Genomic DNA, 23673 nt, shown 5'->3' with positions numbered 1-23673 from the left:
AGAGGAAAGAGTGTGGAAGATGGGTGTAAGAGTCATGAGTGGGTTTGTAAGAGTCTTTTATGTTTTGTAAGAGCACTCATGACTTAGTGGTTGGGTTTTTTGAGGGGAGACTTTGTTTTGGATTAGGAAAGTCTTAAACTTGTTTAAGGAATGTGACAACATTAGGGGGTGGATTAGGCTTGGGTTTAGGATTAGATTAGGGATGTTAGAGATGTGCAAGTGGATGGCATTAATGAGGGTGGGTGAGTTAGTGGCTAAGCTTGGTTAGTATGGGTGGATGGGGTGGATTAGGCTAAATGGAGGATTAGAGATAGGTTAGGGGTTTTTGAATTTGAGGATTTCATTTATCAAATAGATTTATTTAATAAATGGGGATTTTTGGAATTAGATAGAAGAAAAGGATTTAATTGATAAATAATAGATTTATTTGATTTATCAATTAGGACTATAGATGATTAATTAAATTAATCAACTAGGGGATGACAAAGGATTAATTAAATAGAAATTTAATTAATAATGCCTTTTTAGATAACTAAATAGGATTACTAAAATAGTGTAGTCAAATTTAGGTGTCTACATTTTGCCCCTCTTTGACATAGTGTTGAGACAACACTATTTCAAAGAAGTTCAAATGAAGACGACACAAGGAAGATGTTTTAGCAACGAAGTTGCCCCAGTCTCAGATAAGAAGAGGAGAGACTAGACTTAGATGATGCCCCCTCAAGAAGGCGACGGGGAGAGAAATGCGGCTCGATGGCTTCTTGAAAAGTACAAGAATCTCGGATGAGCAAGGAAACTCAGATTGGCAAAGAGAAGGGGTTGAATTAGCTCAAACTCTCACTATGGGAGAATGATAAAGGAGAATCAGATGTAGAAGAGGAAGCAAGCTTAAGACTTTCCAAGATTGGGGGGGGGGGGGGAAGATGGAGGAGCGGAGCGCTATAAAAGGAATCCATTGAAGCTTTTTGAGCAGGGGGATACTTCAAAGAGAAGTACCACCATGTAGTTGAGCACTAGATTTACTATAGGACTGTTGGTTAATTTCCAAGGTTACCAAGAACATCAAGGCCTTTTCACCAACCGTCCAGAGGACTGACAAACTGACTCAAAACAAACACACAAGGATTGCCCTAGTATCACACATGAATCCCAGAGGAAGCAGCGTGGAAACGACACTAGGTAACCCACAAGCAGAAAAAGAAAACAAGCAAAAGACCTGATCAAGACCTTACGCTCTAATTGCCCCATTCGCAGCATACCATGATATGGAAGATCATGGCAACCTTGAGGAGGGAACAAGGAGATTGCTTGGAAAAGATATTTCAAGACCCAAAAGGGAAGATCCCAAATCAAAAGAAAGTGAAAATCCAAAAGAGAACTGTTTGCCAATGAGATGGGTAGGACGAGGTACTAACGGACCAAGATCAAACATGAGGAAAGCTATATCCTGCAAAAATCTATCAGAGAGCACCTAAGCTGATGGATCTGGATGAGTGATGCATCTGGCAAGCTGAACTAAGAAGGATAACACTTTGGTGATAGGAGATCTAGCTAAAGGATGCATTGGAATATCTAACCAAGGTGCGCGATGTGTGCAAGATGTTGACCAAGGATGAACTAACATGAAAGATGGATAGATACAATGATACTAAGCTAAAGAGGATGTACAAGCTGATAGACCAAGATATGTTACAAATGTACAAGTTTGTTCATGTTTTGGTTTTTTTTGTGAGATGGAAATGTTTGTGAAGGATGGGGTGTCTATAATAGTTGATAGGTGGATAGGTAGATGGTTTGTGAAAAGCTTAAGGAAAATGGGATTCTGTGTGTGCATGTGATAGGATACAAGCTAGGATACAAGATCATTTACAAGCTGGAATATGGTACAAGCTTTGGACAAGATTTGGATATATACAAGGTATGGTACAAGATTTACAAGGTATAATACAAGCTTTGGTACAAGATTTACAAGCTGTACAGGAGGTATTGACAAGCTCCATCAGATTTTGGATATTTGATTGGAACACCAAGGGAACAAGCAGGTGTTTTATGGGATGGTGGGTGGATGGATGAGGGATAGGATAGTGATAGATAATGGATTAGTCTTTAGCACACAAGGCGCCTGAATTACCAGGTTTTCACCAAGGTACCTATCCAAGGCGCTTGAATTGCCAAGTTTTCACCATTGGACGCTTATTTCTCTTTACTATTTTTTTCTTGTATTTTTCAAAAGCTGGGTATACCAAGGATCTTCAAGCATAGAACTTCTTGAGATGAATGATGTTAGTGGGATCATTTAAGAGTTCTCCTTTTGGTGTAGATAATTGATAGGCTCCGGAGCCAAAGGAGGCAGTAACCACATAGGGACCAAGCCATGTAGGTTCAAACTTTCCTTTCTTTTCTCGATCTGCTTGGACTTTCATATTTTCTTTGAGGACCATGTCACCTGGCTGAAAGTGTCGTGGGAGCACCTTCTTGTTGAAATTCCTTTTGAGACGAGTTTGATAGACTGTGAGATGGTCATAGGCTTGTTGTCTCTTCTCGTCTAAGAGATCTAGCTGGGTGAGTCGAGCTACTCTGTATTCTTCATCTGAGATTTGTCCTCGCAAAGATATGCGTAGTGAGGGAAGTTCAACTTCTATAGGTAATACCGCTTCGACACCATAGAGTAGGGAGTATGGAGTTGTGCCTGTGGATGTATGAAAGGAAGTTCGATAGGCCCATAGAGCCGGATTTATTTGAAGGTGCCAATCACGGCCGGAATCATTGACAACTTTCTTTAGGATTTTGAGGAGGGTTTTATTAGTTGCCTCTGCCTGGTCGTTACCTTGTGGGAAATATGGGCTAGAAAAGCGGTGATGGATGCGGAGGGAAGTGCATAATTCTTCCATGTTGAGATTTTCAAAGTTACCTCCGTGGTCAGTGAAGATGGTGGATGGGATGCCGAAGCGGCAAACAATGTGGTACAAGATGAACTTGGAGACTTGAACTCCTGTAGCTGAGACTAGGGGGACTGCTTCCACCCACTTAGTGAAATAGTCTGTAGCTGTTATTATCCATTTATGTCCATCAGATGAGAGAGGGGTGATAGTTCCAACTAGATCAAGGCCCCAACAAGCGAAAGGCCAAGGTGGTGCAATAGGCTGTAGATCCTGTGCTGGAGCGTGCACAAGATTTGCATGCTACTGACATGGGAGACACTTTCTGACAAAGTCACAAGAGTCTTCTTCAATGGTAGGCCAATAGTAGCCTGCTCTAAGGATTTGTTGTGCTAGGACAATACCACTCGTGTGGGCACCGCAAAGTCCGGAATGTACTTTTAATGCCATCGCGGCCTCATTTTCATCTAAACATCGAGAGAGAGTATCGTGATAACCCCGACGATATAGGGTATTGGCTATGATAACATAGTGGGATGATTTTTGGATGAGGTTCTGGCGTTGGGTACGTGTGAGGTGAGGGGATATGATACCATCGTTAAGGTAAGCGTGAATTTCATGGTACCAAGGGGATTGGGGACCAACCAAGATACAAACACGGTTTGAATCCTCATTCGCATAGGCAGGTGTGAGGAGCTGCTCAACTAAAAACTCATACTGTGTAGCTTCTTGGGGAATTTCCAAGAGTGAGCCGATAGTGGCCATGGCATCTGCTGCCTTGTTCTGCATTCGAGGCACTTGTGTAAACTGAAGCTTTGTAAAATGCTAGGTCAGCTGATCAACTAGCTCTTTGTAGGGTAATAGCTTTTCATCTTTGGTTTGATATTCATTTAAGACTTGTTTGATAATGAGTTGGGAATCACCAAAGACTTGTAACTCAGTGATATTCCATTCTGCAGCTATCTTTAATCCTGCTACAAGAGCTTCATATTCTGCTATATTGTTGGTGCTAGGGAATTGTAGCTTGAAGGCTTTTGGAATGTAATCTCCTTGAGGTGTAACTAATAATATTCCTGCTCCTGATCCATGAGAGGTGTATGAGCCATCAAAATAAAGCTTCCATGGGGGTTGTTCTTCAATTAGGCAGATATGCTCATCTGGAAATTCTATGAGCAAAGGATATGCATCTACTAGAGGTGTATTAGCTAGGTGATCTGCTATAGCTTGCCCTTTGATTGCCTTTCTGTCCACATACTGGATGTCAAACTCACTTAGTAGCATAACCCATTTGGCCAAACAGCCTGTAAGTGCTGTTCTGGAGAGCATATACTTGAGAGGGTCAATCTTGGAGACTAGTTGGATGGTATGACTTAGCATGTAGTGGCGAAGCTTTTGAGTTGAGAAAACAACTGCCAAACAAGCTTTTTCCATAAGAGTGTAATTGATTTCATAACCAACTAGGGTTCTACTGATATAGTAGATGGCTCTCTCTCTGCTATAATCATCATGTTGTGCTAAAAGTGCCCCTAGAGCAGTAGGTGTTGTTGATATATACAATATCAAGGGACGACCAGGAACTGGTGGAACCAAGATAGGGGGATTGGTGAGATACTGCTTGAGCTGATCGAAGCTGCGTTGACATAAAAGATCCCACTTGAAGTTCTCATTCTTCTTTAGCAAGTGTGAAAATGGTGTACACTTATCTGCAAGTTGGGAGATGAAGCGCCGAACAGATTGAAGTTTCCCCTGAAGAGAGCGAAGCTGTCGCAGTGTCTGGGGAGGAGGCATGTCTAAGATAGCCTTGACCTTTTTGGGGTCAATCTCTATACCTCGTTTAGAAACTATGAAGCCTAGAAGCTTGCCAGATGTGACCCCAAAGACACACTTCTTGGGATTTAGCATGAGATGATATTGGGCCAACCTATCAAAGACTTTTTCCAGGTCAGCAAGATGATCCATGAAGGTGTGAGATTTGACTAGGATATCGTCCACATAATCTTCCAAAATGCTATGGATAAGATCATGGAAAATGGCTGTCATAGCTCTTTGATAGGTAGCCCCAGCATTCTTTAGGCCAAAAGGCATCATGGTGTAGCAAAAGGTTCCCCAAGGGGTAGTGAATGCTATCTTATGCTGGTCCTCTTCTGCAATCTTGATCTGATTATACCCAGAAAATCCATCCATAAGGGATAGAATTTCATGTCCAGCTATGAGATCTACAATCATATCTATGTTGGGCAAGGGAAAATCATCCTTTGGACAAGCTTTGTTAAGATCTCTAAAATCAGTGCAGATTCTGATGTCACCGGAAGGCTTAGTGACAGGGACCATGTTGGAGATCCATTCTGAGTAGTCGATAGGTCGAATAACCTTAGCAGCTAACATTCTTTCTAGTTCATCTTTGACTAGTAATGCCACCTTGGGGTGCATTTTTCTAAGCTTTTGTCTGACGGGCTTGATCTTTGGATCAACTGCAAGATGATGAACTACAAGCTTTGGATCAAGTCCTGGCATGTCCTGATATGACCATGCAAATCGGCCAATGTTCTCTTGTAAAACCTCAAAGAGGAGGTTAGCTTGGTCTTGTGATAGGGATGCAGCAATGTGAACAATTCTAGGGATCTCTGAAGAACCAATGTTGACTTCTCTAGTATCCTCTATTAGAATAGAAGACACCTCTGGTCGATTATCTTGAGGAGGCAATACTAAATCTTCATGTTCTGCTTGTGGCTCTGGATTTTCTTACTGAGGGGTTCTCTTTGCTACCTTAGCTAGTCCTGGTTTTACCTTAGTTCCAGTTTTGGGTGTATCGAAACTAGGTTGGGGATTTTCTCCAAAATACCCCTTGGGATCTAGCTTGTAGATGTAGGCAGAATCTGGCTTTGTCTTCTTATGAGGAGTTTCAGCTCCCATGAATCTTAGAAGCACTTCCTCTGATGCGAACTCATCAATATGTATGACACTTGGTTGGTCCCAATCTATGAGTTGTGGATGAGCAAGTGGTAGGTCAATGAGATGGATGGATAGTTCTCGGAGAACAGAGTCTCCTAAGAAGATTTGGTCTGGGATATCTTCATAGGCTCTCTTTTCAACTTCCTCAGGAATGTCTTCAATTTCGACAAGGTCGCGGTGGATGTTCAAAAAAGCATGACCATTCTCGTTGGTGCCCCCAGTTGTGGGTATGCCAAAGCCAAGACCTGACTTTATCTCCCAATCATGTGCTTCGATGGGACATTGCATGCCCCTTTCTTCTGGTCCTAGTCCACCTCCTTGATAGTTCCATTTTTCAGTGACAAGCTTATGTTGCTGGGGATACTTCTGGCTGAAGTGATCAAGGCGCGCTTGATTTCTTGGAGGTGCATCCTTATGTAGCCAATTGTTGATATCTGGAGTGAGCTCCTCATAAAGAGGGGTTTTTGAGGACACAAAGGTGGTTGGGCCAAACTGTTTGTATCGAGGAGGTGGAATCTCCTTAGCTTTGTGATATGTTGGCCATCCATGGGTATGTGGATCAAGTGGGATTTCTCCGACAGCAAATGCATCTGATAGACTATATTCTCCACATCCTTTGTTGTTGATCTTTACAGTAGATAGGGTGGAGGCAAGGATGGTTTCTGCGTCATTACAAGTGTGGGATGAGCTGGCGATGGCTGTGCCGATGTCTATTCCAGGGCAATGGTTTGTATATGAAGCTTCAACCGCATTGCAGTAAGCAAAGGGTTCTGGATCGGCATGGATGGTTACCTCAATGCCTTGATGCGGAAATTTGATGCATTGATGGTAGGTGGATGGAACGGCCTTCATAGCATGAATCCATGGGCGACCAAGGAGGATGTTAAATGGTAGGTTTAGATCAACAACATGGCAAACTATCTCTTGAATGATTGGCCCAACCTTGATTGGTAGCAAAATAGTCCCTTCTGTGGTCCTTTCCAAGTTGTCATAAGCTTTGATGGTGATAACCTCACTGATCATATCTGCCTCAGTATACCCAGCTTGTTTTATGAATTTTAGGGTGCAAATGTTCAAGGCTGATCCATTATCTATCATTACTCTTTTCACGGCAAAATTGGATACCATGATGGCTATGCGAAGTGGAAGGGTGTGATCTGGCTCAACCGCGGGTATGTCGGTGGGTTTGAAAGATAGGGCACATGAGGATGAAAGGTGTCCAACAAGATTACGAAAATCAGTAGCATTGATATCAGAAGGGACACGAGATTCTATGAGAGCACTGTCAAGGATGTCTTTGTACATAGGACTAGTGCGAAGAAGGTCTAAAATGGATATTTGGGCTGGCATGTTCCCAAGGTGTTCCAAGATATTGTACCAGCTTTTTGATGGAGCTGATGGTGTTGATGAAACTGGTGGGCCTGCGATGTTAAATCGTGCTCTTCGAGTGGTGACTGCACACTCATTGTCTGGTCCTCGGATATTGATAACATTGACAGAAGGCTCTTTCTCAGATATACAACCTATAAGGCTACCATAGTCTATATAGGATGAAGTGTGGTTATTGTTCTTCCCATGCTATTGGTTTGGCTGGCGGTTGTTGGTGTGGTTTTGGATAGGTGCTTTTCCAGGATTTTGTTTGTTGTGTGGAGGAAAAGCATTTTGATAAATCTATAAGCCTGCATTGGGAGAGGTTTGGGCACCAACAGTGATTTCCTTCTGATCAATGAGGTCTTGCACATAGTCTTTCAGTTTCATGCATCTGAGGGTGGTGTGACCGTTTACCCTATGGAACTTGCAATACTCATTGTCCTTGTACCATGCAGCTTTGGATTGGCTTGGGTCAATTTGCTGGGTAGGAGGAAATTTGATGAGGTTTTCCTTAGCCAATTTCTCAAAAATAACATCCAATGGCTCACCAAGGGGTGTATAGTTTCTAGGTGCAGGTTGGAATCTGGGCTTTTGCCCTGCAGCTACATTGATGGCATTAGCTTGATTGTTAGACCCTTGAAAGTTGGGTCTTGTATTGTGGTTTTGATAGCTTTGGTTATTTCGTTGTTGGTAATTGGTAGCTTGTTGGTTGTTTGTTTGATATGGTGGGTTAGACTGGTTTTGAGAAGGACCAACGATATTCACATGTCTGGTGTTAGTAACCCCATCTGTTGCAACATGCTTGTTTTTGTTCCAATACCTAGACTTGTCATTGGAATGTGATTGATTTTGGTTAGCCTCTTTGTAAATCTTTACCACACCATCTTTGATGAGTCCTTGCTCAAGGATCATTCCTTTCTCTTTAATATCCTTATAGGTCTACAAACAGTTCATGGTCATGTGGTGAGCCAAGCTGGGATGTGCATTATCAATAAACATTTTCACCACATGGCATTCTGGCAAGGTGCAGGATATGCGGGTGGTAAGGGTTTGCCATCTTTGCAGGTATTCGGCAAGGCTTTCTCCACCTTTTTTCTTGGTGTGGACAAGATCAACTATTGATAGCTCTGTTTCAACAAGATGGGCATATTGGGCTACAAATGCCTCAGATAATTCAGCAAAGTTTTTAATTGTGCCATAGGGGATTCTATAAAACCATTCAAGAGCTGGTCCAGCCAAGCTTTTGGGAAATTAGGTGCAAGAGGAAGACATCATTGTATGCCACGTCCTGGCAATGCATGTAAAATTCTTTGATATGTGTGACAGGGTCTCCTTTTCCTCTGAACTTGTCAAATTTAGGTACCTCAAAGTGTTTGGGAAATGGTGTCGTGGTAATGGCTCTGTCAAATGGGTAAGGACACACATTCTCAAACTTGAATGTCTTCGGATCGTTCCCTTCTTGGATGGCTTTCAGAGCTGTCTTCATTTGCTCCCACTCTGAATTGATAGGTGATGGTTGGGGTGCCCCCAATGTAGGAGTGCCTTGAGGTAGGTATGTGCTGGATGGGGCCACTGAATATGGATGGCTGTGAGGGATTTGCTGATAGGGATTGTACATTGTTTGGGCAGCTGCATGGTGGATGACGGGTTGTTGAGGGGGAGGTGGCGCATATTGCTGCATGTGCTGCGAGGCTTGCTGTTGATATGGGATTTGAGGTTGGGATTGAGGAACATAAGTTGGCTGTGGGATAAATGGATTGATTTGTGGAGGTAAGGTATAAGGTGGTTGTGAGGCTTGGGGAAAGGATTAGAGGGCTTGTGGGGTTTGACCAATGTATGTGGGTTGTGCCCTCATTTGGGATGGCATCTGCAAATAATTGGTGGTTGGCTGGGGTGGTGGATTACCTCCTAGAACTGGCATTGAAAAGTAGTTGGTAATTGAAGGTAATGGATTAGTTGGTGGTGGAGGTGGTGAGAATTGAAAGCTTGGGAATGGAATTGATGGGGTTTGATAGCTTTGTGGCTGGATTTGGAAGCTTGGTAGAGTGGTGGTGGGAGCTAGGGTCACTTGGGAGCTTGTTAGAAGATTGGCAGTAGCTTGTGGGATTTGATAGCTTTGTGGAGTGAAGGTAGTAGCTTGTGGATTTGTGGCTGGTGGTATTGAGCTCTCGAGACCTAATGGAAATGATGGGATTGTGCTTTGGGCTGTGGTGAACAAGCTGGGGGCGATAAAAGGTTGATTACTTGGCCCGATGGGTGGCATCCCTGTTGTATATTGTTGAGGTTGGCCAAAGATGCTAGCACTGATTTGGGAGATGGGTGGATTTGGAAGGCTAGGTGTGGGAGCAGTAGCAATAGTGAAGGGGGTGAACGGTGAGATGTTTTGGGTAAAGGGGGTTTGGAGTGGAGAGGTATGAACCAAGGATGGAGTGGTGGTGGCTGGGTTGGCTTGCGGCATGGGGATTTCAACTTGGGTGGATGATGGTATGTTTGGGTCTGTTGGGTCATATGGATTGGCTGGAGGCTCTTCTTTTGGAATATATTGAGGATAATTTGGATCATAAGAGCCTATGGGTGGTGGTAGCTGCCCAAACAATGGGTGAGATGGATCTGATAATGGAGGGGGTCTTCCAAAGTCAAAGGTTCCTACATTGTCCCTTCAAAAATTAGCCATGATTGTCTCTTTGTTTTTGTCTATAATGGCGTTTACCAATACTGCATTTCCTGGTTGGTTCATGAAAGCTTCAATGTCAATAGGTGATGGCATAGCTGGCTCTGGGCTGAAGGATGGCTGAGTGCTCAAGGGGGGTGAGGCTGTTCGATCTAAATGATAGGGCTCCATTGTTTCTTTCTTCTTGGCTAAGCGAGTGACGGGTGGCATGAAAAAATGCTCCTAGGGATGAGATGCAATAATGTTGATGGATGAAAAAGGGGGAAGGATTTTCTATGCAAATGATTTCCTAGGTTGAGGCAAAGCTATATGACAAAACCTAAGGAGGATTGGGTTGGGGATTCTAACTTCAAAGATATGTTGTCAAAGTACAAAAGGTCTGCTTTCCTATGTGGAAGCTTGGTGGTGATTGTGTCAACTTAAGGATAGACTGATGATCCTTTAGGAAGAACACGAGATTGACCACTTGTGAATCCCAACCTTTAGCTCAAGGTGATGAGGGATAACAAGTGACAAAGCTAGATTACCCTAGACAAAGCTATGTCAAAGGGATAACCTTGGTGAGATTGGTGGATTTGGAAGATTTTAGGAATGGAAAACTTTTAGAAAGGTGACAACAATTTTGAAAGCTTAGATATGCAGAATTTTGATTACTGGCTAGATGGTATGATTCTAAATGAGATGGATGAGCTAATAATGCTTAAGGGGATAACCTAAGATGGCTGGCTTTTCTACAAAGATGACTCTAGAGTGAAGCTTATCCAAGAAGATGTGGAGAAACAAGGGTGTCTAATCATAGAAATCATGCCTAGTTGGTAAGGCATAAGTAGGATTAACTCCTGGATGTTGGCTAAATTTGATGGTGCGCTCTAACCAGGCCTCTTGAAGTGCTTCGTCGGTAGCTTTGTCCTCTGCTTTGTGGAGTTTGGAAATTCGTGGGCTTGGTGTTATTGCTTTTCTCTTGGCTGAAAGTTCTTGGTATGCTAGAGATGGCTTGAGTTTGACCTTGTGAAACTTCTGTTTGGGTTTGGGTTGTTCTGACATAAATTCTTGAATCTGCTTGGCTTTGGGAAAAATCTCAGTTGTTTTGCTTCAACTTGTTCAACTTCCAAAATAGGCAGTGACTACGCTAAGTGTTCCCTAAGCTAGGATTGACCAAGTTTGGCAAACATTCATTCAACAAGTAAAATAAAAACAAGCAATAGATAGGAACACCCAGATAGAAGTTTGTGGTTCTCAGAATGTGGTACTTGCGCCAAGGAGTGTGTATGTTCTACAAATGTTTTGATCAATCACTCCAAACACATTAACATCCTAGATGGTTTTCTGCAAGGCAGACAATTGGTTTAGCTAGGGAGTCCTCGATATATGCAAGGTACGTGAGGCCCAAATCCGTAGATGAGACCAAAAGGATGTCACACAGCCGAGAGGAGCGGTAACCCACTTCTCCTCTTTCACTTCTCAAGGGTATAAAGTTCCTTGAGGCTTAGCCCGAATGACAAAATCTTGATCCCAAGAGAGGTGTCTTTCGATTCACCTCCCGATTCTTATACTCCGCCAGAACGCTGGAGTTGAGGTCATCCAAGGGGTGATGAAATCCCCAAGCAGGCCTCCTAAAAAAGAAACAAGGTTTTGGATCCTAATCTTATGCACCCAAGATGGCCTCAAAAGACGACAAGGGGAGAGAAGACTCGGATGACCTTGGGCTAAAAAACACGCTTGTTCTTTTACCAACTGACTCTTATGTGTGCTAATCTAGACTTTGCAAGCACTCATGTTTAAGAGACAATGTTCAATTCCAACTTGAAGCGCCAAAAAAAGTAAATCGATCGAAGAATGCACACAATAAGAAGAGTTAGGGTCAACAAAAGCAAACTCGCGCGCCCGGAGGCCCTCCACGTCAAGTATCGATTAATTTTCTTTAAGGCATTCAAGATTGAGTGTGAGTTTGTTTTAAGCCCAAAACAAAAGTGTGTGAGATTCAATTTCAAGCGCGCGCCCAGAGGCTCTCCATGTCAGTTGTTGTTCAATTTTAGTGCCCAAACTTGAAGTGTGATCGATTTAATCTAGAGTTTTGACCATTTAAGAATTTTGATAAAGTTAAAGCAAACATTCAAAGACCAAGTGAGTGAGTTAGATTGTGGAACATTTAACACCTTTTTCAAGTAGACCCATCCCCATAAATGGCGCTGAGATTGCAACCAATGGTTAATATTTGATGGGTGATTAGAAAAGAGGTGAGTCCAAGGAACTACTCAAATTGATTTTTGTAAATTTGTATTTTAACTTAACAAAGTTTCTTAAATGTCCAAAAATCCAACTTTACCTAGATTGCATGTGAAAAAGAGATTTGTAATGGTTAATTGATCCTTGGCATTCAAGATTGGATTTTTTTTTTTTAAGCATGCATTCCAAAGAAAGTTGATTTTAACCCATGACATTCAAGAGTGTGTTTTTGAGCAACATTCATTCAATGAAAAATGTGTTTAACCATTCAAGTTCATTTTTTTTTTTTAGCAACATGCATTCAAAGACAAATGGTTAAACATTCAAGTTCATTTTTTAGCAGCATGAAAACTTGCAAGAAACATGGTTAGTGGTTCCATATGTGCTCCAACCTGCAATGAGACAAAAAAAAAGCAATTTTAGTTAGTTAGCCAAAATCTTCAAAAATGAGAGCTTAACTATGGGAAAAAATTTTTTAACTTTTTTTGTTGTTTTTTCTACACGTAAAAATGCTTAAAATGGTCTAAATCCTACGGAACCACTAAAAGTCAAATTTTGATTTATACTCCTTTTTTTTTTTTTTTTTTTTTTTTTAGCTACAAAGTGCAGAAATAGTAAAGCAGAAATGGAACATAAGCAAGCAGAGAACACAGTCTGCCAAAATACGAAGATGCTGAACTACAGAGGCGCCAAAATATGAAGAGGACAAAACAGATTTGCAGCACAGAACCCAGGTGACAAGCAGAGATGTCGATTTTCGCAGACGCAGATTTTCGCAGACGTCAATTTTCACAGACGCAAATTTTTGCAGATGTCGATTTGCGCAGATGCGGATTTTCGCAGATGTCAATTTTCGCAGAAGTCGATTTTCGCAAACAGAACAGGTTGTAGATGCCAAAACCGCGCCAAAAAAAGCTGAAAAATGCGAATTTTTTTTTTTAGATGGTATTTCTTCTTCCTAAGTGCGTTCTTTGACCTGCAAAAACAAGCAAACCACCCTCACAACACACTCAAGCAACAACAAACATTAGATGGTTAGAAAAATGACATATAGATGAAAATAGATGATTAAATGACCCATAGTGGGGTCCCACCGGGCGTGCCAAAATGTAGAACCAGAATCAGTATGCAAAGAACATTAACAAATGAAGTAAACATTCACAAACCAAAAACTAAATTCACATATATGCTTAGACTAAGAAAGAAAATAAGAAGTGCAAACCTCACAAGAGAAAACACTCCATGCTTTCTTGATTCTGTAGATGTGTCCTTTTGCTGTGGATGTATGCTCAAGATGCTCAAAAGCTGCTTCAATGGAGATGGGTAATGGCAAATTGGTAGCTTTGTGAGCTCTCAATTTGGCATTATAAGGGTATGGTTGATGGCTTTGGTTCTCAAAATAGCATGGTAACTTTAGCTCCAAGATTGTTGATGAAATGGCTTGGGATGGGATTCAATTTATAGGCTAAGGGGTAGAGGGATGGAGGGCTTAGATGCAAGGATGGATGAAGGCTTAAGGAGGGCTAAGATGCACTCAAAGGGGAGCACATGGATTGTGCTTGTTTAGCACCAATGGGAAGGTGACACTTGTCACAAGGAGGATGAGTGTGAGAGGGTAGGGTTAAGGGTTGGTTAAAGTCATGATGAGTGGGGTTGAGTATGTAAGAGGGATGTAAGAGGAATGAGTGTGGAAGAGGGAAGAGTGTGGAAGATGGGTGTAAGAGTCATGAGTGGGTTTGTAAGAGTCTTTTATGTTTTGTAAGAGCACTCATGACTTAGTGGTTGGGTTTTTTGAGGGGAGACTTTGTTTTGGATTAGGAAAGTCTTAAACTTGTTTAAGGAATGTGACAACATTAGGGGGTGGATTAGGCTGGGGTTTAGGATTAGATTAGGGATGTTAGAGATGTGCAAGTGGATGGCATTAATGAGGGTGGGTGAGTTAGTGGCTAAGCTTGGTTAGTATGGGTGGATGGGGTGGATTAGGCTAAATGGAGGATTAGAGATAGGTTAGGGGTTTTTGAATTTGAGGATTTCATTTATCAAATAGATTTATTTAATAAATGGGGATTTTTGGAATTAGATAGAAGAAAAGGATTTAATTGATAAATAATAGATTTATTTGATTTATCAATTAGGACTATAGATGATTAATTAAATTAATCAACTAGGGGATGACAAAGGATTAATTAAATAGAAATTTAATTAATAATGCCTTTTTAGATAACTAAATAGGATTACTAAAATAGTGTAATCAAATTTAGGTGTCTACAGGTATGCCATCCTCTACATATTCTAACCTTGTTGATTCTTTTCCAACTTTTTTTTTTGACTTTATGTACTTGTATCTCTTACATTTTACTATCCTTGTCATATCAATATCTTCATTTTTCAAAGGAAATTTGGTTAGGCTACCACATGTTTCACAAGTTCCTCTTATGCAATCTATTTCATATATTGCATGATCATTTGGCTTGTCACATAAGATTGATGTTATGAATTAGCTCGGTCATTTATGAAAAACATTTTGAGAACCACCACTTTCTTCTATCATCTTTCTAAATCCTTGATAGTACAAATCAAATTCAACATGACATCAACAACAACATGTTTCAAAAGATCTATTTATATTCTCAAAATAGGGTTTTAATCTTTCAAACTGTAAGAATTTTCCTAAGGGAAAAATTCACCCAAGAACTAAGAACTCAAACACAACCACAACTGTAGACCAAAAATGGAGAGAGTATGATCAGAATAACAATGTATTCAATAACTTATGCAAGAGTACACTAGGAGTGCTTGAATATAAGGGCCTCAAGAGAGCTTCTAGAATGCATAGAAGTTAGCACCATGATGTGTCATACAACCAAGCATATGTCCACCAGATATGGATTATCCTTCATTAAGCATGGAAGTAAGTGTGGTGATGAGAGGATAAGTCTACAAGGGTGGGACACACAAATTAGTGTTGTAGACACCATGTGCTCAAACAGAGGTGCATACTCCTGTGTTGCCAACATGACAACTCACAAGGTTGCACAAACTCCTAAGTGTCTCATAAATAAAAATAATAAAATAATGCATTAACTTAAGTAAACTTAAGTAAGTGTAAATAGTAAAGTACATATTTACACCAACACCCCCCCTTAAGTGCAACTTAGGGGATTCCCTTAAGCTTATGAAAGTATGATGAAGATGCATAATGGGTCCCAGCTACTAGGCCATGTAAGGTACCCATGTACATAATGCAAATGAAATCTCCCATAAAGCGGGGAAAGAGGGAAAACCTCATGGGAAAAACCCTCCCCCAAAAAGAGAGATAGAAGAGGATGCATTGATGGATGGAGTAATCAAGACCCCCCCATTATGACATACATCTAGTATATACATAAGAGAATGAAAGAAGGAAGAGAGACATAATAGGCTCCCCCCCCCCCCAAATGAAGAATGCCAACAAGTGAAAGCTGCTCCGATGAAGAAGCTGGTACAAGAATGCAGAAAGGTGTTCCTCCCCTTAGGAAGAAACAATGCCCAAGGTACTATCCTAAAGATGTATGCTGGCCCTGAAACTTGCTCAAGTATCCCTGTACTAATGCTGAAGTTCACCCCTTCCAACTGTGCTGAAAAGAATGAATGCAGATCGGGCAAGGATGTCTATTAAACCTGTTCCACTGAACCATCTATCTCCTCTACTGACAAAGAGACATCCACTAATTTCTATTCATAAGGATCCACAATCACGCAAACCTATTTAGATTGATCATGTAGAGAATGGAGATGAGGGTTAGAGTGAGCCCTCACAACAACTGTAGAAGAATCATCATCAATGAGAAGATGTGTGTCCTCAAGTTTGTCTCCTAAGTCAAATGATGCTGGAGCTAGAAGACAAGATGTACCATGCTGATATGGACCTTTCATTGTGGCAATATAAGCACGTGGACTGGACTAATGTGACTTCACACTGCAACTGTCGATAGAACCCCACATATCTGAACCTATTGAAGCACTATCGCTGGTGTCACTATCAGTTTCCACTGTGTATGAAGTGTGGAGAGGAGTAGAGGACAAGCTCGATGATCTTTCCTCAAAGTGAACATCCTTCTCCACAAAAATCTCGTGTGTCTCTAGATCCATAAGTCTGTAAGCCTTTGCATTATCTTCATAACCAATAAAGATACAAGGCCTAGGTGTTGGTGCCTTGAAACTCCTGGAAGAAAGGTTTGCCCATGCTAGACAACCAAAGACTCTAAGGTGACTCACAACTAGTTTTTTGCTGCACTATGCCTCAAAAGGAGTTTTTCCATCTAAGGCTGGATGAGGAGACCTGTTAAGTATGTGAATAACACTACTAATGGCTTCAAATTCTAATGTAGGATAGAGAGACTTGGCCTTTATCATGCAACTTGCCATGGTTTTGAGAGTCCTAATCCTCATTGCTGCAACATTTGTCTTGTGCAAACTGAATGCTGGTGAGTTTTGAAGATCAATGCCCTCAATTTTGCAAAAGTTCTTAAGTCTTCTGTCAACATATCTATTCTCATTATCCACCCTTAATACTTTGATGGCTTTCCTTGACTTGTGTTCAACATGAGCCTTGAAGTCTTGAAGCTTATGAACTACTTCATTCTTATGATGAAGAAAGAAGACCCAAGTGAATCTTGAAAAGTCATCAACAAATGTGAGTATGTAGTGGCCTTGGCTAATTGAAGTCACTGCAAACGGTCCTGCTAATACCATGTAAACTAGCTGAAGAACAATTGGAGCTGGAGAAGACTTCCCTTTATCATACTTCTCCTTGAGATGCATATCCATTGAACAAGATGAACACTCCCCCTTAGAAAAGTTGATATTGGGTAGACCTTTGACCATGCATTTTGAGAAAAGTTGCTGAAGAGAGCGAAAATCAAGGTGACCAAACCGCTCATGCCATAAGTTGTTGTTTGAATGTGAGTGAGTTATCAAGGCTGAAGAAGAACTCTTAGGCACAAAATGGGAGAAGGAATAAAGCCTCCTGTTATCATTGACTTTCCCAACTGCTACCAATGAATCATCTTTTAGATTGCACACCATCATTGAATCAGGAAGGAACTCAACCTTATGACCATCTCCTAGGTGAGTGATTTGGTAGACTGATAGTAGATTGGAACTTAGATTTGGAACATAGAGAACATCTTTGAATTCCCCATCTTCCATTTCAACATGTCCTTTCCCTTCAACTTTCATCTTAGCATCATCTCCCATGAAGATGTGTGGCACCTTTGACTACTTCAATGAAGAAAATTCTTGCTTTGAAGAACCCATGTGGTAGGAGGCACCTGAGTCAAGTATCCATTTTGAAGAAGAAATTGAATTTTCCATAAGTGCTTGACCTTTACCCTTCGAAGAGGTTGGAGTAGAATCCTTGGAAGTACCTAGCATTTGAATCTTATTCTTCTTGAGTAGATTTTCTAACTCATCGATTCTTTTTGTCTTGCCATGATGCTCGTCATGATTTGGCTTTTTGTAGTATGCACAAAAGAGTTTGTTCCTCTTTTCATTACTTCCTTTCTTGTTTGAAGAAGTATTTCCTTGTTGAGAGGAGTCATGTTGTGTCTCAAATTGTGTTTTCTATTTCCACTGCTTCTTCTTGTTGTTGCTTTTTCCCCCTTGACCTGATTTGGAATCATCACTAGCCATCAAGGCTTTGGTCTTAGATGACTTGAGAAGTCCAAAATCCACCAAGTGAGATTGTTCAACAATCAACATGTCTAAAAATCCATCAAAGGAAGGCTTCTGGTAAGCAGATCCCATGGTTAACTTGTGAGTATTAAAACTCAAAACAAAGTTGGCGTACTCAAAAGGTAGCCGCTTGAGGATGTGATGTATCAACCTATCATCCTTCATGGGATTTCCACAATCATTTAGTAGTGTCCTATACTAATTGACTTTGATGAGATAATCCTAAATTGTGTCATAATTTTTAGGATCTAAGAGAAATAGATCATCCTCAATCTGAAATCCCTTTTCTTCATCCACTTTACCATACAACTATTCAAGTTTGTCCCAAGCTTCATTAGAGTTAGAACAATTTTTAAAGTGGAAGAGAAGATCGCTATATACACAACTTCTAATTACACCTAAAGCTTGTCGATCTTGAATTGTCTAAGCAATGAGTTCTTTAGCATTAGTAGGTTTGGTAATAGTACCATCAACATACAAACTATATCCTTTTTCTATTAATCTACTCCATGCAATATCTTTCCAAGTAGAATAGTTTCATGAAGTTAGAGGAGGACATTTAAAACCCATGATGTAGAAATGAAAGAGCACAAAGTAGAGACACAAGAACACACCACTCCCCCCCCTTTTCACTCAATCAAAAGACCCCTCCAAAAGAGATGCTTTGGCACTTTATAAGTAGTGCATTTACAATGGGCCACTTGTTAAAATGAATAAAGCAGACTTTCTAATTTTTCTTTTACAACTGCCTTATAAGGCTAAAATTTGTCACTTAAGCACTGTAGCTTATTTTTATAGCAATTCTGAAAAGAATGAAAGCTATACAATGCCAAAGAAGGCCTAATTCTGAAAGTGAGAAATTTGTCCACACAACCATAGAATCTGACTTCAGATCTAGAAAGTCGATGAAAAAATATGCACTTTCAAAAAAAAATAGAACTTGAAAAAGTGAACAGATGTGCCCGTACGGAGCTTCTGAAGTTGCAAAATGCTAGATTATGTAGGTACAGTCAGAAAAAAAACACAATTTCTACAAAATCTATGCACCAAAACCAAAAAACAACACCACCATTGGAAAATTAAATTTTTTTTACCTGATTTCAAAAAAAATTGTACTTGAATCGGAGTCTGAATGTCCAAGTTACGAGCTCGCAAAGTCAGGCTGCCAAACTGAAAAGCAATCTGGAGAGGGGTATGGAGGAGAAACTACAAAGTTAAATTTGACAGTCAAATAGCTGTCATTGTAGTTCTAAAATGCCTAGGTTTGATGTTTAGACGGGCATCAAATTTAGCCCATCAAAATGATGACATCAACAAAATCTTTGCCCTCAGATGATGTGGCAGTTGTATAGATTGTCTGTACCATACGGAATGTACAAAAAATGATAGCGTGGACTGTTGAATGGGCATATGTGCTAGATGTAGTGGTGATCTAGTTGGATGATTGGGTGCTGACATGTCTTGGGCGGATTGGTTCCACCATGGCAGAGGGCACAGGCTGTCGGAGTTGTTTGTCACTGCCGACAGTTTAAATTTTGACGCTGGAATACAAATCTCTGATCGCTGGTTCTATAGAATAATCCCACATTGGGTGGGAAAGTGCGATGAGTGCTATGTATATACAAAATTCTGCAGACTGTAAAGGGCAGATGCGCCCGCCGGTGAGGGATCGATGAAAATTTGTTTGGCCAGGCCGGTCTCGGTGGTTGACAAAAATTATGCGAATTGCCAAAAATTGTACTGTGCCACTGGTGGCTATGGACTAGTCGGTAGGTTGGGAATGCTCGTCGAAATATGTAGAAGTATTTTGCAGAATTAATCCAAAGAGAACCCTGTGAAAAATATAATGCATCCACCACAAATGTGTAGTACAGGATCTAACAGTGCGTACTACAAAAAAAAATTCTCTAACGGGATGATTAAAAAAATTTGAACATTTCAAAAAATAAATCCAAAAATATCCAATAATGCAGAGAAGAGATAATGTTCAAATCTGAAAAATAAATGCAATAGATCTGAAAATAATCATACCCATACCGCAAATTGGGGCCTCCGGGTTTTGATTTGCTAAAAAAATTTTGCCTCACGGTCGACTATGGGCCAAGGTAGGCATGCTTATAGTCAATTTTCACTGGTTCAGCATTTTAGACACAATGGAGAGGTTAGATCTGGTGCTGGATGCTCTCAATTTTTGCAGCACTCCAGATTCAGGCTGAGGTGATGAAGCATGCAAGAGGTCTCGAATGGCTTGTGAAGAGAAAGTCTCCAAGTTACTTAGATACCATGTAAGAATTTGCCTAAGGAAAAAGTTCACCCAAGAACTAAGAACTCAAACACAAGCGCAACTATAGACCAAAAATGGAGAGAGTATGATCAGAATAACAATGTATTCAATAACTTATGCAAGAGTACACTAGGAGTGCCTGAATATAAAGGCCTCAAGAGAGCTTCTAGAATGCATAGAAGTTAACACCATGATGTGTCATACAACCAAGCACATGTCCACCAGATATGGATTATCCTCCATTAATCACGGAAGTAAGTGCGGTGATGAGAGGATAAGTCTACAAGGGTGGGACACGCAAATCAGTGTTGTAGACACCATGTACTCAAATAGAGGTGTGTACTCCTGTGTTGTCAACATGACAACTCACAAGGTTGCACAAACTCCTAAGTGTCTCATAAATAAAAATAATAAAATAATGCAATATAATTAAATAATGCATTAACCTAAGTAAACTTAAGTAAGTATAAATAGTAAAGTACATATTTACACCAACACAAACATTGTTTATCCAATCTTTGTGTTGATATTTAAATTACAAAATGAGAGATACAATTCATGTTGTGTGACATCCAACCAATGTTTTGTGTGTTGAAGCTACTCCTTAGGCCCAATCCTCTACTTGATGATATCTCTTCTATTTGGTGAAGGATGAGTATTATCAATCCAAAATTGAATGACTAAGTTCTTAATTGTTTCCACAATCCTATTAGATTGAGGAACTCTACACATTAGCACCCAGTTTCCTTCTAATGTACTATCATCCAAATTGCTTCTCCTTTTTAGATAATGTCATATCATCTTTCAACTATACCCAATATGAGATGAAAGTAAAGAGATTTGTCTTTTTTTCCATAATTTATTATTTAAAATACATGTTAGTATCATTCTTCGTGCAATGGATTTATTTGCAGATCTAGAGCTTTTTCCAATGGAGTGTAATATGTCCTTAACACTTTCAACAATATCTTTTTGTAGTTTAGAAGTCTTCCTCTTTTTTACACTTGTATCTATACAAAATAGTTTTAGTGGCTCTTTTAATTTGTCTTTAAGAAGTGAAATTGATAATAGTTGAGTTTTCTCAAATGTATCAAGATTCTCAAATTGTGTAATTATTTCTTTAGACTTTTTATTCAATTTCCTCTTCATAGTATGTGTAGGTTGACTAGCATATTATCTCAATTTTTCCACATCCATTTCAATTAAATGATCTATGTTTCTATGATTAATTTTTCTCTTCAAACTTTGAGCTAGATTAACATTCTCATTTGTTGTTTGATCTCGGGCTGCAAGAAAAATTAAAATAAAGACTTAAGACACAACTTTTCTTTAGTGTCCACATATGTGTATATATAACATAAGAAATGAACTATTAAATACAATTTTATCTAACCTTTAGATGGTCCTTCTTAGATATCCATTGCTTCATCTTCAATTTCCTCATATCCAACATTTTCATCATCTACTACTACACGCACACAATATAACAAATAAAATCAAGCAAGTTTGTACTTGGGGATTTGTCTCTAAAACTAAAAATCAAAGATATAAAGTTTACCTCTACACTTGGGTAGAAATCTAGAATTTCTAGAGATTATACTTGTGAGAGATGTGTGCATATATACATGTTTGAACTTGGGATGAACCTTCTGCAATCTCAGTAGGTTGTCCTGTTTCACTATGTCCTAAATGAATTCATAATTTAAAACACCATTATTAAAATCTACCCAAATTCTAAATATATATTCATAATTTTAAAACCATAATGTAATAAACCATAATTCTAAATATTCATAATTTAAAAACCATAATGTAACAAACCCTAATTGTAAATATTTATAATTGAAAAACCATACTCTAATTAACCCTCATTGTAAATATTCATAATTTAAAAACTAATTAATCTAATAAACCCTAATTGTAAATATTCATAATTTAAAAACCATAATGTAATAAACCCTAATTGTAAATATTCATAATTTAAAAACTATAATGTAATAAACACTAATTGTAAATATTCATAATTTAAAAACCATAATGTAATAAACCCTAAAATTGTAAATATTCATAATTTAAAAACCATAATCTAATAAACCCTAATAGGAATAAATATTCATAATTTAATAAAACCTAATGCTAAATATGCATAATTCAATAAACCCTTAATATTAAGTTAATAGTAACCCTAAGTCTATATTTACCATATTCCTAATTGGATAAACCCTAATCCTAACTATATATATATATATATAAAGTCTATAATATGATTGCACACTATATGATCTAAATATGCATTGGAAAAAATATATTGCACATGTACATACCTTGCCTATTATTATATCCTGCTAAAGTTTTTCGACAATTGTCTTCTTCTTGTTCATTAGTTCTTCTTCATGAATATTTACTTGCCCTTTTACCTTTATTGCCCATGTCGCAAATTATTTTTCCAAAACTTGAAAATAAAAGTTGCAAAATATTTCCTCCCTCCTAATTGAAGTGCAAATTATTTGAGTTGATTTGAATGTTAGAATTGAAAAAAATAAAAAATTATATGACAATTTCTATTTTTTTAAAAAAATCCCTTAGGACTGACTCTAGTTTTGATCAAAACTAGAGTTAGTAGTTTCAATCAAAACTACTTGGTCTAGTTTCAATTGAAATTAGGGCTACCCCCCTTAACCCACATGGTTAAGGTTTCTAGTTTTGATAGAAACTAGAAACTTTAGTTTCTGTCGAAACTGACAATTTTTATTTTTATAGAAATTTAGTTTCTATTGAAACTAAGAAAATTTTGGGTTTTTTGAAGTGGGAGAAGGTTTACTATGATTTCATGGCTTCCAGGCTCCATTACCAGGTTTAGATGGAGCACTAAATTTTTATGTCCTTTTGCATGATAGAAGTACTTTGAATGAACTTTCTAATGATTATGAATTTGCTACATTTTGAATTTTTTAGATATACGTTTTTGCACATGAATTGAACAGAGGTTTTTTTTATAAAAAATAAACCTATATATTGGACACTCATGGAAAAATAGTAACTAAGAGATAAAAAAATTTGAAAAATAACTATGGTCTTTGTATTCGAGTCCTCTTTCGATTAAAAAAAAATTGAAATTGGGTAAATATATAATGAGTTACATGTGCCAAAAGCCATATATATCCCCTTTCAAAATGTAATAATATAGGACATTTGTCCCAGGCTAGACTAGAGGTTTTCTTCTCCGTTCTTTCCTACCAGTGCCCATTTGAATGGACTAAAGCTATTATAATCCTTTTAAAGTTTAATAAAAGTAATCAAGGCCTTGGCTGTTCATCAATTTAAAGAAAAAAGCCATATACATCCAAATTCATGTTAGGTCAACTTTAAACTTTGATAAAGTATGAAATACTAAGGATAAAGACATTAGATCACCTCTATGGTTTTGGTATGGATGTTAATAAACTAAATTTGAAAGAATCGCATTGATATCTATTATAAAAAAAAGTTATATGTCAAAAAAAATGTCACTTTTTAAATATTAGATTTTTGATAACATACCAATTTTGTGGGAGAAAAAATAATTCAATCAAATT

Source organism: Cupressus sempervirens, chromosome 3, assembly GCF_028749045.1.
Source record: "Cupressus sempervirens isolate cs-2001-9-10 chromosome 3, ASM2874904v1, whole genome shotgun sequence".
Classification (NCBI taxonomy): Eukaryota; Viridiplantae; Streptophyta; class Pinopsida; order Cupressales; family Cupressaceae; genus Cupressus; species Cupressus sempervirens.
This window is presented reverse-complemented; position numbering follows the sequence as displayed.